Source organism: Chanodichthys erythropterus, chromosome 15 (genome assembly GCF_024489055.1).
Source record: "Chanodichthys erythropterus isolate Z2021 chromosome 15, ASM2448905v1, whole genome shotgun sequence".
NCBI lineage: Eukaryota > Metazoa > Chordata > Actinopteri > Cypriniformes > Xenocyprididae > Chanodichthys > Chanodichthys erythropterus.
The window spans coordinates 34482913-34500752 of NC_090235.1; the positions used below are offsets into that span (position 1 = coordinate 34482913).

Sequence of the window (17840 nt, forward strand, 5' to 3'; positions counted from 1 at the left end):
AGTCCGACATAATGAATCCACTAACACGACACAGCGAATGCCGGTGGTAAACACTTGTGTTCCAATACGAGTGCATGAGTTTTGGGAGGTGTTCCCTTGAAATGAGCTGTGAGGAGGGGGGTTGTTCTTATGCATACGCTCATTTCAAAAACTCACTAACAGTCTTTGGTTTCTCAGTCGACGTCCTATCCTATTTAGATCCTATTTAGCACCTTTAATGCATTACATTGCAATGTTTGGGAACACTTAGTTTCCTGGTGAATTACAACAACAAATGTTTTATATTGAAAACAAGACCAAAATATCGCAACCAGCACCTTCCCATTTTATTAATCCCATAAAATTGATCACTTAATGAGCCAAGCCAAAACAACTAGCCCCAAAATGCTTAAAATACTTGGACAATAGCAACACTGCAAAGGAGTGCTCTGCTTAGTAGCCTTCCAAGCATAAACAAAACACAACTCTGCCAATGGTGGTTTATTTAAAATTGTAGTATTTTATGGGTCTTTGATAGCTTTAGTTTTAACCGTTTAACAGTTTAAAAATGATCATCAAAAAATAATTTCATGTCACTTTTTATATCATCTGGACATAAGTAAAACATAACCAAAGGAATTTTTTTGAAATATTTGATATAGTTTGGATTTTATGAGTGCTATCTCCCATGATGAGTTGCCCTATTTAGGTATAAAAAAGGCCAAAGTCATCAATGTTTCTGTGATTTATTCAATGCAAAAAAATGTAATATGCAAAATATGCTGCATGTAATGACATGTCTATATTTTTTCACTGCTGAACAATTTCGTCTTCAACCTCAGGGGTGGGGAAACTCTAGCCCTTGAGGTCCACTGTCCTGAAGGGTTTAACTCCATACCTAATATATTATATAATGTAATTTATGATAACTTGAGATTTCTATTGCCCCACCACCCATACCAAAAACCCACCTCTTACCAATCACTCTGAAATGCACAATAAAGCAATGGCCAGAACAAGGGCCCCAGTTTACCTTGAGCCACCACTAACTGTCAATACTGTGGATAATAATTTTTCCTTACCCTAATCTGGCAACGTATCTCAGGGAATACAGACTTTTCAAAATATGGTAAATAACAGCATGATCAACATACAGTATAACTTAATTTTATATTTCAACATCTTAAGGCAATGTTCACAAATAATATTTGCAGGTGTAATGCATTTGTTGCTGAAAAAAGTAAGATTGATATATTCCTACTTTCTACAATGTCAGAATGTCCAGCATTATAAGCAGACATGTTGGATTTAGGTCAAACTGACAAAATGAGCGCAGAAAATTTGAACCAACTCACATGATCCACATACTCCAAACAGACTTAACTATGATCCTGACAACAGTATTGGATGACAAATTCTTTCTCATGCCTCCTACAAGAGACTAAAGAATATGTATTCTGTTGTGCATGTTGCCTATTTAAGGGTTAATTTGGTCAAAAATAACAGACAACAAACGCAAGATACATTGTTTCATTAACACAAATACTCCTGTATTTAAATTAGATATATCGAATGGTTTTGTCACGCGCATTTCGTCAGTAAAGCCGGCTCCCTGATTACCGCTAAATCGCCATCACCTGCTTTCAAATGGAGCGGCATTTAATAGACAGAGCCGTAGTTCACTGATAAGCCACGCAATATCGCGTTCATATCGCAGGTGTATCGCCTTCGATAATGAACGCGATATTGCGTGGCTTATCAGTGAACTACGGCTCTGTTTATTAAATGCCGCTCCATTTGAAAGCAGGTGATGGCAATTTAGCGGTAATCAGGGAACCAGCTTTACTGATGAAATGCGCGTGACAAAAGCATTCGATATATCGCCCAGCCCTAATTTAAATGTGGTTGACACTCCTGAAACTTTACAGTGTGTACTTGTTATTGTTCATTTACCTGATTATGAAAACCAAAAACCTTATTTGCATGGATGATTTGAGGATCAGTCATCAGCAGAGCAATAGTCTTGCGTAGCCAGACCTTCAGACTGATCACAGCTTTCATTGGCCAAGGACCACCCAAGAGGATGTTTGACTGACATGTAACGCAACCACAGTAATCACAGTTGTTTTTCTTCCACGTCATGTTTAGGGGTGTGAAAATGTGAAGTCGATGTCCCTACAATAACAGACTGGCATGCATCTATAAATTATTAATTCAAGAACATAGTGCAAATTTACAGCACCAATGGAGCCATGAACTTCACATACTTTTGAAAATCCAGCATGTAGTTGATCCTGCTAAGCGCTTGTAAACACGACTTCCAAGAGGGGGTTTAGCGTCACGGCATTTGTTTCTAAACGGACCGTTAAAGAACACAACACACGCATCTCCCGGACATCCTATATAATTCAACCAACCAGATGACGACTTTGAAACTCCTGAAGTGTTTCCAGATAAGTGTGCCAAATGCATCAGATGTTCAGCCAACGGTCCGTGGTCTGAGGCTGAGACTAGCAGAGCTAATCAAACTAACAAACAAATCTGCTATCAGTCATTATATTTATTACTCTCTCCAGTGGCAAAGAGAACAAAAATCAATGACTGTCAAAGCTTAATATATTTATTTCCACTCATTATATTTTCAAAACCAGAATTTTCTGACAGTACGAGTGGTGCTTTGCAACACAAAAATGATGATTATACTAGGGATGCTACAATTCTCAAGATAATATTGAACCGTTCGGTACGACATCCACGGTTCAAAAGGCACTTGTGCCTTTTTTTTTTTTTTTCTTTTTTTTTTGCATTTAAATTTCTGTGCTTTTCATTTCAATGCATGGTCACTTCCACATTTTTCCACATATTCACATCCGGTGCTGCACTGTACGCCACTGTTCCTTACCTAGAGCCATCAAAATGACTAAGGAGAAGATGACTTTTTTCAGTATCGCTGCTTATAAACTACCATCGTATTGTGAGGCTGACAGGTGTCACACCATCCAGTAAAATGGAGAAGGGCATTAAACATTTCAAGTTACATCAACAACTTTGAGGGAGAGTATTATGCTATATTGTCTACTAGCAAATATACCAGCTAATCTACTAGCTAATAATGCTGGATGATGGTGATTTTACACCGTTTTAATCAGCACTTAAAGGGCACTTTTGTTTAACCAAAAATGAAAATCATCCCATAATTTACTCACCCTCAAGCCATCCTAGGTATATATGACTTTATTCTTTCAGCCAAACACAATCTGAGTTGTATTAAAAATATTCTCGCTCTTTCAAGCTTTATAATGGGAGTGAATAGTAACTGCAAATTTGAAGTCCAAAAAATTCATCATAAGTCCATCCATCCATCATAAAAGTAATCCATACGGCTTCAGGGGCTTAATAAAGTCCTTCTGAAGCGAAACCATGCCTTTTTGTAAGAAAAATATCCATATTTATAACTTTATAAACTAGAAACATATTTATTTGCACATAATATAAATTTATTTTAGTTAAATTTAAAGTATTACATTACGACCATGTGTTACTGTTTTTATTTTAAAATGACTTAAATACTAGAGATTTAACAAAACTATATTTTCTAAATTGCATAAGTGTCAAAATCATTACAATAATAACTACATAAGTACAATACTAACTTCAATAGCCTATTTTACATTTACAGATTAAACTGGCCTGCACTTGAAGTCCTGAACAGGTCAGTAGTTTTGCCTCTCTGCTCCAACTGGGCACTTCCACTCCATTTCTCAAGTCGCATTGATTATTCTGATAAAAAACGTTTGGTGGAGGCGAATCGAGCTGCCAGTCAAGGCTAACCGATTCACGATTTATTAGAGATTTATTATTGAATTGCGAATTTGGAAATAATCACTTTAGTACAATCGGCAGGGAAGAAGAAGAAGAAGAAGAAGAAGAAGAAGAAGAAGAAGAAGAAGAAGAAGCTGTTCTTTCAAAATTCCTTCTGATGTTCATTTATGTTTTATGTCATTGCATAGTCTTCACTGTATGAATTAAATATAAATTTATTCTTATTAAAAGCTAAAAAAAACGGGGTTAGGGTTAGAGGCAGCAAGATATTTTCTCTTTTGTGTGATTCACATTAATGACACAGAGCAGCAGGTAGGTATATTAGGCTGCTGTCACTCTAAGACCAAACATACAAATCCATACTGATACACATCCAGTTTACACCCAACTGTTTACTTTTTCTTTGGGACATAACTGGCTGTGTTTACATGAATACTCCACACCATGGACATTTTGACTTAAATGCGTATATATTCGACCATTCATAGGGCCCTATAATTTCCGCGATCACGGAATCGCGAATGGAATCGCAGAATCCATTCATAAAAACGGAATTTACTAGGCAATATAACGCGGAATGTCATGGAATTTGTCAAATTTTTGATGAATGAATTAAAAGCAGGTCAGTGCACTTAAATTAAATCACGATATAGACTAGTGTCTGAATATTAAACCGCAGAAAGACTATTTAAACATGAATCCTGGATGCCTGTGTGTCTCTGAAATTAATGATGCGGAAATAGTTTAATTTACCTCACACCGGCGCACGCACACTGAAACACATGCGACACTCGCGGTGTTTTCGTCCTCTGTCGCCTCACTATATGAACGCACAAATGCATCTCCAGAGCTGCTCTGAAAGTCACTTCATCAGCATTTAACCGCTTTGTTTGAGAAAACTACCGTCATAAACACAGAGAAACTCAAAGCTCTAGGCAAACAGTCAAAATAAAAGTTTGATTTAACTTGACAGATACATATTACTGTTGTACAGTAGAATTTAAATAAAATAAATTATTAAAATATATTTTTAAACAATAATCTCAGTGTTTCTTCCATGTTTTAATTTTAACAGTAAAGCTCTGTTGTGCAGCACATTGTTTGACAAAAAAGTTTAATTTCATGATTAAAAGATAAATTAAATGGTATGCGTTCATTTGATTGCCAGAAAAATGTAAATACACAACAGAACTTCTGAAAAAAAAAAAAAAATCATAAAAATATATTTTTTAATTAATAAATATTGTTGTTTTTAAGAATTCAATTAATTAGACATGCTTTTTGATTACTAAAATGAAATTAAACCATTAAAATGGAATCCAGAAAACAGAATTTGGTAAAAAATAATATCTGAGGGGAAAGAATAAAACGTTTATCATTATAATCGTTTATAATTTTTTTGTTAAACTTTTATTAAATTGTTGGTAAATTGGACAAGATTCATTATGTCAATTAATTAGACATGCTTTTTGATTACTAAAATTTAATTTAACCATTAAAATGGGGAAAAAAGGACAAAAAAACGGAATCCAGAAAAATTTAAACGGAAAAAACAGAATTTGGGAAAAAATAAAACGGATTTCATAGGGCCCTACATTCAAGCACAATAAGATGTCAAAGACAACTGAATTTGCTATCACATGTTGAGAGATGTGGCTTTCTGTGCACACACTTATGCTGTGTGTCAGTCGAATGAAGATACTTGTCGGTCAATAAGCAATGCGGTGTACGCAATGTACACCGCATTGCTTATTGACCGACATGTATCTTCATTCGAAAAAAATAAGGTTAATCAATCATGCTTTCTGTTGTTTTGACAACAGAAAAAAGATATCTGATCTTGTTGCCTAAAAAGATATCTGATCTCCAGCATTGTTCTACATTAACACAATATAGTGATTAAACAAAAATGAATGAAAAGAAAGAAAATAAACAAGTAGGCCTAAATAAAAAAGTGCAGATGGATTAAATAATTAAGGTACACAGTCTAACCCGTTTCGTCAAACTGGTCCAACAACACTTTGAACATTGTACACAGTTGAAAAACAATGCAGCACAGCTGAAGTTAGCTTGAACAGCACACTCAGGACATGTTAAGACAAATGACCTCTGAAGAAAAACTCGGTTACAGTTCGGTGCTTTGACAATTCTCTGGCAGCCCAGCCCATATTCATATAAAAGCCATCTTGTTTTAAAATGCTTTGATAATGCTTTATTTAAAATGCTTCATAATACTGTTGCAGTTATACAACAAAACACAGGAATGTTTCAAAGTAACAACTGAACAGAAACTCACACTAAAATCATTCAATTATCAAACAAGGTCTATTATAATTCAGAGATATATTAACATTACTATCTTAACAGTATAGGCAAAGCAACAAAATGTTCAACACTTTACGTACAGAACTCCTGCACCTTTGTAACACCTCCATCTAGAGTAGGAAACATGAGCAAAAAACACCTTGGGCCGCCATTTTGCTGGCACTGTACAAATTGCAAGAGCAATCACATGACAGCCAGTGCTGTGAATGTGCATGTGAGGTACAATGTGGACTGCAGGGATATGTTCATAAAATGAATAAAACGCATAACCAACCACAAGAATGAGTCAAACGTCCCCACAGCAGAGAAACTTAAGTGTGGCGAAAGCCTGACACAAATGAGACGGAACTGGACTGACTGGTTGTGTAAAGTGACCCCGTGTCACTGTATTTACATAGCTGTGAGAGTTTAAAGTGCAACCTAGATTTTTAGCTCAGACCAGCCCCACACATGCAACACATGTCACAGAAACTGTCATGCAAAATCCCACATTCTGCTGCAGCATTAAAGGGGTCGTGAATTGAGAAATCAACTTTTCCTTGAGCACTTGATATATAAGAGATCATCATACTATAAGAATGTCTTGTAAGTTTGAGAACTGAAAATGTCCTTGTTAGTCCAGTAAAAAATTTTATTGACACCAGGCCAGCAAACAACTCGTCCCGGAACAATGAAAATGAAAGCCAAAATATTTAATGTCATAGATGTATTCACTGAGTAATCCACTATTTTGTATAAGTAGTTGGGGCGAGCCAAATCAGAGGGATGTAAAAATTACTTTAGAAAGATGGCAGAAATCTTTGTTTCATTATATCATATGCTTTTAAGATGTCTTTAACTCATGAAGTTTTAAAGATATCTTAAAACCTGTTTAGATTCTAGTTCTTACCAAACTTTCCTTTTGGGATCTTCATTTTAAAGGCACTCAATGATTCAATCCCAGAGATATGGACATGTTAATGTGGCTCCATGAGTAAATTGGTCAATTGTACACATTTTCAGTGGTCAAAAACCAAATGTGGGTCAATTTGCAATGTGAGACACTTTTTTTCTTTTAAAGAGTATTATCTAAAGAACAAATAATGTTAAAACTAGAAATGTATCTCATGTTTTTTCTATCAACTCAATTACAACCCCTCTAATTTGGCTCCAAATCTCAGGTGAAAATTGTCATTTTAACCCCCCTCTACAAAATCGTGGATTACTCAGTAAATATACATTTGTAACATTTAATATTTTGGCTTTATCACTATTTATGTTTGTCTTTCTACAGAAAAAACAAAACAAAAAAAATAACAAAAGCAAAGATTTGAGCTGGGTATGTTTCTGAAATTTGGTTCATTTGACACAGAATGACCCAGTAGGATTAAAAGAAAAATGCCTTTTATTTTGAAATTATGACATATGATGTAAAAAGCATACTAGCTTTATAAGTGCACCCCATGAAACATTATAAACAGTAGCTGCAAATCACGTCATGCATGCATAATGAGTCAAATGTTTTTATTTTATTTCATTTGTTGCTTTTATAAAATCAACTTATTTATTAAATATGACACACAACTTGTAATTGCTGAAAAACATTGTGGGGATGCTTTGGTCTTTCTTGGGGGTGCTGAAGCACCTGCTAGCCCCTCCCTAGCGCCGCCCATGACAACTAGCTATCTGCCATGTCATATAATGTGAGGGCCACAGTGAACTGTATAATCATGATGGGTTTAGTTTACTCAAGGAGGCGAAGAAATGATTTGCGTTCATTTGCAGATCCACCGGAACTGCAGTAGGTGTGAGGTGCGTTGCTCAAATGTACCCTTGGTTACTAAGCATTAGCTAATAGTACTTGTTGGTTGTTCAAAATATCCGATGGATGAACTCACACCTCAATTGTATTCATTTATTTAATAACATGCTGTCAATTGTGATAAAACTTCCAGATGTTATGGACATCGCCATTTTTGATACTGTCGCTAAATGCGGTTGTGAGTTAACCGGTGCTACCATAAAAGCCATTAGCATCTGCTCTAGAGTTTTGTTTTGTGTGAAACATGAGGGAATTAGGGATGAGCACAAACAGTGCATAGTCTATGTAATCGATTACATTGACGCATCGTTCCAGCTCTAAAAAGTCAATATGACTTGGGCAGCAAATAGAAGCTGTCAAATCTCATTTGAAAGACTTGATTGAAATTGACCACATCAAGGTTTCCAGTCATACTGTACAACAATCAATCGTGTTTGACATCAACATTTCCACACATCTCCTAGAATAACATTAGTAAGGGGGGTTAGTGAGAGTTGATTTACAGCAAAATAGTAATCTCTGACAAGACGTAGGAGTAGCGCTAGTTTATAAAGTTTTAAACATGGATATTTTTAAATATGGATATTTTCTTACAAAAACCCATCATTTTCCTTGCTTCAGAAGGCCTTTATTAACCCCCTGGAGCCGTATGGATTACCTCTATGATGGATGCAGTGTTTCCCATTCATATTTTGGGGGAGAGAAGGAGGTAAAAATTACTTTAGAAATATAGCAGCATCTTTTTTCTTTTTTTTTTTTTCTTTTTTACACACAGATTGGTAGGTCTATTAGTAAAATCTGAAGCACTCAAACTTCAGAAAAAGAATGTTTACGGCACTCAGACAGGTATGTTCTAAGCAACTGTTGATCAACAAGATACTAGTTTCTACATTATTTGTTCTTCAAATATGCCTCTTTAAAATAAAAAAGTATCAGCTGTATGCAAATTGCAAAGTGGTTTGGTTTTTGGTCCTTTTCATTTGGTTTTTGACCACTGAAAATGTGTACAATTGAATATTGTCATTTTCTGCTCATCCAGCACTTTGCAACAAACGGTGTTCCTTACGTCACGACTTAACAAGCGGATATCTCTGGAATAGAAACATATAGACCTTAAAAATATGGATACCAACAGAGCAGTTTGTTAAAAACAAAATTATAAAAGGATATTAAGAGATATTTAACACTTCATTCATATGAAAATTGTCATTGTTTTGTCAATTGTGTCAATAGCGTGAATATTCTTTCAGTTTAATTAAACATAAAAAAAGGCAGAACTGCACAAATGCCTTTGTGACTAAAAACATGCAGTGTGAATCCTCTCATTAGCCATTAAACTCACAAGTTAACCATCAACTCTGCGTAATGATGTGGAAACATACTCAGACAGCCTGAGACAAAACCTTAAGTTGCTCAGAGGACTAAAATGACATTATAACAGCAATATCAGGACGCTTACAGTGCACTTCACCATCCTAAAGAGCATCAAGAGCTCTGACCTCAGCTAAACAATCTTTCATTGTGTGACACAGTCATTGTTAGATGCGCTGACAAGATGAATAGAGGTTAAATGAGACACAGTCAAGCTTGAACTAGGCCATTACTGAACAAAATCACTGCAGCATTTGCAGGACACACAGCCACATTTTTCATTTATGATTAACCCGGAGTCCACTCTGTAGTCTACGGAACCCCGTTTCTACCACATGCTTTGGTAAATCTTCATTATGACATAAAATGTAATAATTATGACAAACTACCAAGTCATACTGTGAGATTAAAAAGCTGAATTTGACACAAACAGTCAAAGTTATGAGATCTACAGCCAAATTCATGACATGACATAATACTGCAAGTCATAAGAGTAAAGAGTCAAAATTATGACATAAAGGTCTGGTTTCACAGACAGGGTTTAGCCTAAACCAGGATTAGGCCTTAGTTCAATTAGGGCATTTAAGTAGCTTCTATAAACTTTCAATAGAAAAAAACATTACTGGTGTGCATCTTGAGACAAAACAATGACACTGACATATTTTAAGATATGACAAGTTCCTTTTAGTTAAAAACGCTCAAACATGCATTTTAGTCCAGGACTAGCTTAAGTCTTGTCTGTGAAAGTGGGGGATAAAGTTTAAACTGAAATACTAAGTCATATTTTTTGTAGTTTTGTGCCATAGTTATGGTATTTAGAAAGTCAAAAATATTGCATACTAAGTGATAATTATAACATACTAAATCATAATTATGAAATTAAAAAGAAAATTCTGACATTAAAGGGTTAGTTCACCCAAAAATTAAAATAATGTAATTTATTACTCAGCCTCATGCCGTTCCACCCCCCATAAGACTTTCATTAATCTTCGAAACACAAATTAAGATATTTTTGTTGAAATCTGATGGCTCAGTGAGGCCTCCATAGCCAGCAATGACATTTCCTCTCTAAAAACATATTTAAATCAGTTCATGTGAGTACAGTGGTTCTATCTTAATATTATAAAGCAACGAGAATATTTTTGGTGTGCCAAAAAAACAAAATAACGACTTATATAGTGATGGCCGATTTCAAAACACTTTCATGATTCGACATGCTTATTCATAATGCTCCAAAGCTTCCTGAAGCATTGTTTTGAAATCGGCCATCACTATATAAGTCGTTATTTTGTTTTTTTTGGCGCAACAAAATATTCTCGTCGATTTATAATATTAAGATAGAACCACTGAACTCACATGAACTGATTTAAATATGTTTTTAGTACCTTTATGGATCTTGAGAGAGGAAATGTCATTGATGGCTATGCAGGCCTGACGGAGCCATCGGATTTCAACAAAAATACCTTAATTTGCGTTCCGAAGATTAACGAAGGTCTTGCAGGTGTGGAACGGCATGAGGGTGAATAATAAATTACAGAATTTTCATTTTTGGGTGAACTAACCCTTGAAAAGTGTCATATTTGAATACATATATATACATATATATCACAACTATGGCATAAAAAGTAAAAAAAAAAAAATTCCTTATGTGGCAGAAATGGGTTTCCATAGTATTCAGATGGACACCGCCACCAGCAAAGTTACAGTGCATGCACTTTCACAGTATAGGTTATGACTTTACATGTCATAATTATGACTTATATGTCAGTTTCATCTTTTTATGCCATAAGACTCTATTCTCATAATTATGACTTACAGTAGTGTCATAATTATGACTTGCATGCCACTTATCCCTTCCCTGAACTTTATAATAAATGGAGCTATCAGAACAGCAGCATGTATTCTAATTCCGGCTGTATGTGTGTTCGATGCGTCTCCGTCAGAAAACAAACCCTGAGGTTGCTCTTTCTTTGAGTTTCTACCCGAACATCACCTGTGCCTGTTGAAACTTGCCCACGCCAACAGAAACCATGTGGGGAATGTAATGAATTCGTGCATGTCAACGACGAGAACGTTCATCCCAAACTGGCCGAATCACAAGGCTGAAAACTCAGTCAACATATAGACTATAAATCAGTGTAAGGTGTTCACGTTGTAAAGGTGAATCGCAGAACGGATGCTAACCTGACTCAAAACAAAAGTCACTTTATCATTAACTAAATTACATGACACAATTTATTAAACAATTATTCTTTAGACGGTTTGTGTTGAAATTATTTGCTTCGAGTGTTTACATTCTTTTTTTTTTAAAAATTGTTTATGGTTATTATTTCCTGGTTTGCTGATGATGAGGTTGAAACAGAGCAACAGGTTGTTGAGCTATTAGCCGTTAGCGGCTAATGATTAACAATATTAAAACATCACCTTTTATTACTAATTACGACATTTCTAGAACTTAAAACGCATTACCTGTTTAGATGTATTAATAAAATCCCTCCATAAAACTTTTCTTAAGCCGTGAAGAGTTTTGTACACAGGAAACCCAGGTTAACCTTGCGGCTGTCAGTCAAACTCTGTCAGATCCACAAACTCCCAAAATAAGATGAGATGAAACAAAGAAATATCCGAAATGTTCTTGGATTAATATGTCCTAATCCAGAGCCCTCTCATGGCGTTGCTGTGGGTTGCGTTAGTTCAGTTAACCTTATGTCAACTCGTGTTTATCGACCGCAGCAGTTGGTTGACTGTCAGGTTTCTACCTTCTCTGATCAAGCGAGAGATCACGGGTTGCCAGGTGTATCACCTGGAATTCCTCCTCTGCAAACCCGCGGTTCTATCTCTTCCATTGCTGGCAGTCTGGCAGATCATGTGACAAGGAAAAGCTCGAACTTGCCAATAAAATCAAAAGGTTGCCAGGTTGCTTCCGTAAATCCCTCTTTTTAAATGTAGGCTGTTTTGTTAATGTATTTATTTTATAATTACATTTTATATTGTTTAGTTGTAACATATGTTATTGTATAATGTTAAGGTAATTGTATTAACGAAATATGTTTTAAATAACTTTATTAATTAAATGTGATATTGTTTGTCTGTACTGCAAAAGCCATTTACTATAGTAAATTTACTGCTCACCCTATGTCATTAAATGTATAACTTTTTTGGAACATAAAAGAAGATAATTTGAGAAATGTTTGTTTATTTTATTTTATTTTATTTTTTTATTTTTTTTATAGAAGTCAGGGTAACTCAAGTGGGTTACCAACATTCTTCAGAATATCTTATTTTGTGTGTTTTACAGAAGAGATAAAGAAAGTTCGGAATGACACGATCTATCCCTTTATCAAAAGCAACATTGGTAAAGAGTTGACCTAATTTATATATATATATATATATATATATATATATATATATATATATATATATATATATATATATATATATATGTGTTGTTTTATTTTCTAAAAGTCTCACTCTTTCTGTCTTACTTGTTTTTAAATATGAATTTTGAGTTTGGAGCTTTTATCCACTCACTCTGTGGTTCATAGCAGTGTTATTTTAGTATCATTCACATCGTATTATATTCGTTGTTAATGTTTTTTGTTTTTATATTTTCCCCTTTTCATTTTAATTTTAGTTAAAGTTTTAGCATTTGCTGTGTTATTTATATTAGTTTATATATATATATATATATATATATATATATATATATATATATATATATATATATATATATATATATATATATATATATATATATATATTATTCAGACATCTTGAACATTTCATTCATTAATAGTTTATTCACTATAGTTTTTTTTAAAAAATGGTAATAAAATATGACAAGATCTCAGAGTTAAACTGTGTCAGAAAAAAATTATCTTGATTATGTCAGATAACATTTAAAAAAAACATGGTCAGGTCAAAGTGACTGAATAATTTTTGGTTCCACATTTTTAATCAGTTTTACAGGTATGGGTATAATATGGCACAGTTTAATTTGCTATCCTCACTTACATAAATGAACTAGTGTCCTGCACCCACTAGTAAAAATATATAAAAAATATAATATATATATATATATATATATATATATATATATATATATATATATATATATTTATATATATACAAAAAAAAAAAAAAACATTTTAGTTACTTGAAATAAAATGAACGTTAACTGAAATTAATGAAACAAATTTTATTTTAGCTGTTACATTTCCCATTTTCCAACTAAAAATAAAACATATATATATATATATATATATATATATATATATATATATATATATATATATATATATATATATATATATATATATATATATATATATATATATATATAAACACACACACACACACACAAACACACACACACATATATATATGTGTGTTTTATTTTTAGTTGGAAAATGGGAAATGTTACTAGCTAAAATAAAATTTGTTTCATTAATTTCAGTTAACGTTCATTTTATGTCAATTAAAACTAAAATGTTGTTGTTTTTTTTGTGGTTTTAGTTTTATTTAACTATAATAATGATATCTTAGTTATGTAGCATTCACAGGACATCAATGGCTGGAAGAGCATCAATACTGCCAGATGATGTGTGGGACTTGTTCCACTAATCACGCATGCCATCTAGTGGCCATGTTTAATTCTACAAACCAAAAAAATTCAATTTGTCAATCTTATTGCTTATTCGGTAGCATAGACTAAATTTGTCTAGGCTAATTTCCTCAATTTAGAATAGTCCATATTAGTCAGTTGTTTTGATATTATGGTCTCTCTTTTTACTCCAATCATATTTTTAAAGAAAACTACCAGTTGCCTTAGGTGTGTTAGTAATTTAATAACTATTATACTGCATAGTTATCAATAGTGGGTGCTCTCTTCAGACATGTGTTTTATGTTACATTTATAGTATATTCTTTCAGATTTCAGCTTGCAGTTAATTATTTGAGAATGACCATTGCTTGTCTGATGTACAGAATATGTTTGTCTATGTGTGCATGTGTATTTTATTAAGTTACATTTGTGATACTATTTTTTTTTTACTATTAAATAAATTGTTTTTATTTTCATTATTAATCCATGTTATATATTTCACATCTTCAATTCATTATAAATTAATATTTTATTTATTTTTTTTAAATCACTATTATGATTCTACCATTGTCATACTTCAACTTACTTTTACAGCTCTCTTATAATACATATAAAATATATCTATACAAAGGGAAAATGTCTATAAAAATAATCCTACATGCGCGAGAAAGCCATTTACCAAAGCCAGAATATTCACCATAGTCGAACATTCATTTATTTCTGCACATATTTTGGATCCTGATTAGGTATACATTTTAAAGCATGGCAGCTGGTTTGATGTGGTTTATGCTGGTCCTTAGTTCACTTCCTAAATAGTCCCATAATGCACCATGAAAACCAGGGAGCATCGATGCTTACTATGTTCCCTTAATGCAGTTCTGGAACACGAAACATAAATCATGTGAACCAACTCACTACTGTTACGGGTGGCTGGTAGAGAGATGAGGCAGATACGGATTTCCACGATAATAGAGACTTTACTTCAAACAATGGCAATGAACAACAGACAGACACCTTAACAAAACAGAGAACGGACGAGGAGTGCAGGGAGTGAGTGCATTATAAAGGGAGTGCTAACAATAGAGTCCAGGTGCAGGTGATGAGTGATGATGAGGAACTGACGAGGGAAGTGAGTGCAGGTGTGGAGAACAGGAGGATTCTGGGAAATGGAGTCCAGGGAAACAAGGGATCTGTAACAACTACACATGATAGATGTTTTTTTGTTGTTGTTTGTTTTGTTTTTTGTTTTTTAATACAAATCATTGTATAATTAGCTAAATTTCAGCATAAACATATACATTGTTAGACAGGTAATGAACATAATTTAGCTGACATTTATCATTTTTTTTACAGCTGAAATGTTGCACATATAGTGTATGTAACAAGCAATTTAGGTTTAGGTTTAGTTTATTTGCACAAATATAAAATATATACAATAAAAAACAAAAGTACAATCCATATACTGTCCACCTAAACAACAACAAAAAACTAAATGGGAAACAGAAAGGAAAAACTGAAAACAATGAGAAACAAAAATAAAAGTCCATGAAACGTGAAACTGAAACTAGACTAAATGTTACAGACATAGGTCGTACCAAAAAATATTCTTCACTTATGAGCTTATATTCTTCACTTATAAAATAACCTTTTTTCAAGTGTGCTATTAGTATACTTCTTTTAAACTTTCAGTCTACTTTTTATATACTTCTCAGAAATATACTTAAAATTGCACTTAAGTATAACTTGACTTATTCTGACAGAAAAGTCTAGAAAAGTGTATTTGGCCTACTCATACTCAATCTTTTGATTGAGATATACTTAAAAGTATAATTAAGTAAGTATACTTGGCTTGTAGTTGTGTTTAATCTTTTGATGGATTAATATTAATTATACTTGTTTCACATGGTTTTATAAACAGTCTTATAAACTTACATTGTTTGAAAGTAGCTAGCCTACTGATTGTTAAAGAAAACAGATATGTTCCTAATTCTGAGTATCTGAATTCTTGTGTAGGCTAGTCCACTGTTGGTCGTAGGATCAATTAATGAAATGAATGAATGAGTCCACTGGTAGTGTACATAGGAATTTACTTAAAATCTACTGTACTCTCTTCACCATTGACAGAATTTCCAGGCTGTTTCCACTGTTATATGGTAGGGGGCGCTATTACGCATCTTCTGAAAGATTACAGAATCTCCAGATCAAAACACAGGCGAAGAAGAAGCAGAAATAGAGGGTATGCAAGTGACGTCACCGTCGACCATTACGACTGCGGTCACGTCCACTGAGTGGCAAAAGACCTCCTTGTTTTCAGCGTGAAAAATGCACAAAACACTTCCAAAACGGGAAAGAGCTTTTTGTTTGACTGTACAAATAGCTTTGACACAAAACCTGAGGTATGTATTTAAAAACTGCAGAAAGCAACAGAAAAATAAGCAAATGGATCACTGAAATTCACAGAAACAACTGGACTCCAGCAGAGAAACATGGATTTGCAGTTATCATTGTGTCAAATTGTTGGATTTTGAGGTAAAATCATACCGTATATATTGTATTGTTATATATTATGTTGACAACTCATCAATTAAATATTTGCCATCTTATATTCTGCATAATTTGGTGTTTTTAAATAAACTACACTGACAAAAACTATACTATAAAACTATATAAGGCTGGACAATATGATGATATAACATTGATATAAGTGATTACGTGGATTTAGACCTACAGATATTGCAGTTATATAAAATATTCACAGGCAGATTTGCTTTATGTATTTCCCCACCGTCGAAATCAGGCACATATAAATGTCAGGAAACAGGATTCCTGGCTGCATGTCAGTATCCATGGATTAGGTTTATTTGACATGTTATAAGGAACACTTTCGAGTCCATCCTTTAGTGTAATTCGTTAGTTTTAGTCCCGTTTTCGCAGTTTCCTCTATTAAATCCAGTCATGCAGCAGGTTCTTTTGCCACTCAGTCCAGCTGAGGGAGCGCGTTTTTGGCGGGAAAGTGACGCCGTTGCATACCCTCTATAAGCACAGTATGGCCCTGTCCCAAATGCCGCACTTCATGTGGACTTTCGGGCTGCGTCCGAAAACCTAGGTAGCTGTCTTGCTGCCTCGCTATCTTATAAGAGAATGACTTGTACGGCAGCATTTGTGCATGAAGGTACCTCACGAAATTGATGTCGGACAGACTTCTGAGGCAGTGTAACAGTTTAATGATCTACAGCAATATAGCACGAGCTTTGGTGAGAACTAAACAAATATTTAATTACTACAGTAGTAATTTCTCGATAGAAATGATATCAAAATTGAAATATGTTGATCAAAATTGTACATTTATACACAAACTGAGCAAACGGAACTTTTGGACGCCATTTATTTTTCTAGTTCAGCTGTCACAGAATGAAAGCATAGGATTGTGGGATATCAAAGGCAGCTAAGGATACATCTATGCTTCCTTCAAAAATCGATCAGATGAAGGTATCTCATGAGAGAGGAAGTGAAGCTAACATTGGATTCGGACGTGCCTTGATGCCTACCTTGAAATGTGTCCTCAGAAGGTAGCATTTTCCAGTTTTCGAACGCAACCTCGCTCTCGTGGACTTAAATTTCGCGTGCTCGCCGAGTCTACGAGTCCGTAGGCCGTCCCATTCAGCATTTTAACGCTCTGAAGTGTGCTCAGCAGCGCCCCCTTTGCACCCTTGAAGCGGTCTTCCGCGAAGCCCGCATAGATGCAGGCTCCGCACACTTTAACTACCCAGAAATCCTTGCGAAATGCCAATCAGACAACGGATGGGAGGAGATTTCACTCAACAACAAAAGATGACATGGCTGAGAAGAAAATATTTAAGTGTAGGTATCATTACGGATTTTATGACCTAGTTGTACATTTTACCAGTTGTTACCTACAGTTTATACAAACATGGTCAT

General features: G+C 34.2%; 1 protein-coding gene across 1 annotated transcript in view; it reads right to left on the reverse strand.

The window, feature by feature from the left end:
• phactr4a (phosphatase and actin regulator 4a) overlaps positions 1-12143 on the reverse strand; it is a 63205-nt gene extending 51062 nt beyond the window's left edge. Inside the window, exon 1 of the mRNA XM_067361797.1 lies at positions 11768-12143. The gene's annotated coding sequence lies outside the window, so the exon portion shown is untranslated. The remainder of the gene's footprint in view (positions 1-11767) is intronic.
• Positions 12144-17840: the final 5697 nt, after the last annotated feature.